General features: G+C 40.9%; 1 pseudogene; it reads right to left on the reverse strand.

Annotated features, from left to right (window-relative positions):
- Positions 1-438: 438 nt before the first annotated feature.
- On the reverse strand, positions 439-1,182 carry LOC103584015 (annotated as a pseudogene).
- Positions 1,183-2,788: the final 1,606 nt, after the last annotated feature.

Consider the following 2,788-nt stretch of genomic DNA (forward strand, 5'->3'; position numbering starts at 1 on the left):
TCTCCTTTGGTCCTCCTGTTAATCTGGATTTTTCATATAAATGTCACAACTGGCTAGAACCGTACAGAGCATTTGATACAAATCTCTCATTTCACAGGAAAGGAGCTGAGGCTTGGAAGTCATCGGGGATGACAGGGCCAGGCTAGGATCAGCACTGAACATCTCCCAACATTCTATGCATATTGGCTAAAAGTGAGGGATGTGTATATTTAAATTTTTTTGTATGCCGTCCTCTCTCCAAACAATTGCTCCCAGTTTCTATTTTCATAGGTATTCTAAAACATATTCACCTTTTAATGGAGCACCTTGGAGAAAGATGAGCTTGCAGGTATTTATTTCATTTAAAGACACAAGATGCAGGGGATGATCATTCCTAGCAAGGCAAACCCCACTCAAACTTCTTGAAAGTAGTGTCACAGTCCTATGGCCCCAACTTACTGATTCCTTTTCTTGAACAATAAGCTGTATCCCCATCTCTGCTTTTATACACAGCTTGCTTCCATTTAGCACCTGATAAATTCCTGTCTTGGCTGATGATGGCCGAGGTTCAAGGGTAGGTCCAGGAACTGTGGTGGCAGGCAAGGCTGTTTGGGTGGCATTGTGCACAGCTGTGGTTTTTCCTGGGGCCAGTGTGGGTTGAATAGGCTTCTGATTGGTTGTGATTTTGTGTGGTGCTGGGGACAAAGTTGCTGGAAGGATGGTGTGGTTACTTGGTTGGGCGGTTTTCCCAGTTGTGTGGCTGACAGTTGATGGGCTGGTTCCAGTTGTATGGAGTGGTGGGGTGATGGCGGGGGGCTGTGAATGAGGAGCTGAGCTGGGGCCAATTGTAGCTTCAGTAACTGGAGCAGCCATGTGTGAGCTGTTGAGTGTGGTTTGGGTTGTGACTAGGGTGTGGGTGATTGGGCTGGTGGATGGGGTGCTTTTCGTAGTTATGGGGGTAGTTGTTGGAATTTTTATTGTGGCAGCTATTTGAGAGGTAATGTAACTATCTGTTGATCTTGCTGCTAAAGTTTTGTGAAGCACTTGGTTAGTTGGTTGCAGGAGAGAAGGTTTTCCTATGGCCTGTGCCATTGCTGCTGTAGTGAGTTGAAGATAATGTCTGATTTCTGGAGATGCTTTGGCTCTTATTTGACTGCCATCATGCAAAAGTACTGCAAATTAGGAAAAAACAAGGTTAAAACACTAGCCAATTGTTTACAAGGTCCCTCCCCTATTCCCATTTTAATGTTTGTTCATAAAAAAAACCCAACTAACGTGCATATTTTTAGATGTGGAAATTTACAGGGCTATAACAATAAAGTGAAGACCACTGAAGATTCTACCACTAGGGTTGTCACAATATTGTAGGCATTCTTCTGCATCTATCCCCTTTGTATGGGATGTGGTATTAATACACAATAAAGTGATCAGGCTCAGCTAGATATCTAAGTGTCAATGACTCTTCATTTCCCACTTTCAAATGTGAATCCAGAGAGTTGACATAAAACAGTGTTTGTGGGTAAAGAGCTGCTATGATGACCTGATAGAGCTGAGGCAGCATAAATAATGGTAATAAAGATTTACACAGTTTTACAGATTTCATAGAATTACATAATCCCAAACTTGGAAGAGTTCTTAAAAGTCATCTAGTCCAAACCCTAATCTGATGCCCAAATTATATGTATGGGTCTTTGCCATGTGTATATCCAATCTATGCTTGATTGCTCCCAATAACAGGAGAATCATTTTCTCACAATATAGTCCCTCCTGTTTTTTATCTTGCCACCTATTGTTTTTCTAAATATAGACAATTCCTTTCATTTCCTTACTTAAACTTTTGAGTGGCCCAGTCTTTCTCAACCAAGAAAGAAAATTAAACCGTAATTGCTCCAAAATTATATGTGGGGCTGGTACTCAAATATTTAACAATCAGCCTGGCCAGTGTGCACCAGCAGAATGTCAGCCCTGATTAAATGGTTATTAATTGGCTTATTTGTTGATTGTGCATATCTCCCACCGATTAAAAACAACCTGAAGATGGCAACTGTGTGTACTGTTTTCACCACCAGTGCCTGTGCATAGAAAATGCTCAGTAAATATGAGTTGTTGAATAAATAACTGAATTGGTAAATGAGGATAATGGCATTATAGGCCTTCTATGATTACTGTAAGGCTCAAATGAGTTTAAGTGAAAGCCTTCATCTAGTCCATTAAGCACACATACAGTGTCTACTGTTGTCACAGGTTCTTTCTGGGGCTGTCACTTAGGGGCAGGCCTCTGGCTCTCACTCAAGCAGAATAAGTCTGTCATTGCATCCTTTCATGCACACAACAATCCAGAAAAGTGGACAAAATAAATGCAGATGATGTTCTTTGGGAGTCTATGATCAGGTACATTGAGAGATGTCTCTGTCCCTTCAATTTTGTGGTTTCATTGTATTTACCCACAAACAGTCATTGGAGCTGTAGATGCCAGGTACAGAGCTGGGATTTGGGAAAACGTGGTGAAAAGGGAAAGATCATTCTATGCAGTTATTTATAAAGTCCTAAAGCTCATATTCATCAGAATAACCCATGAACACCTGTTCTGTCTCCTTCTTCCATACAATATATTGCTAAGTGGTTACTTTTCCCATATTAATAACAATAAAATCCCAAGTTACTGGACACTTATTATATGGCAGGCCTCAGGTCAAGAGTTATCTTTTACTACCTCCTCTCAAAACCCTCCAGTGGGTACTGTCTTTATCCATCTTTCCAATGAGGAAACTGGGGCTTAGAAAATTCTATCAACTTGATCATAATTATA

Source organism: Galeopterus variegatus, unplaced genomic scaffold (assembly GCF_000696425.1).
Source record: "Galeopterus variegatus unplaced genomic scaffold, G_variegatus-3.0.2 Scaffold35060, whole genome shotgun sequence".
NCBI lineage: Eukaryota > Metazoa > Chordata > Mammalia > Dermoptera > Cynocephalidae > Galeopterus > Galeopterus variegatus.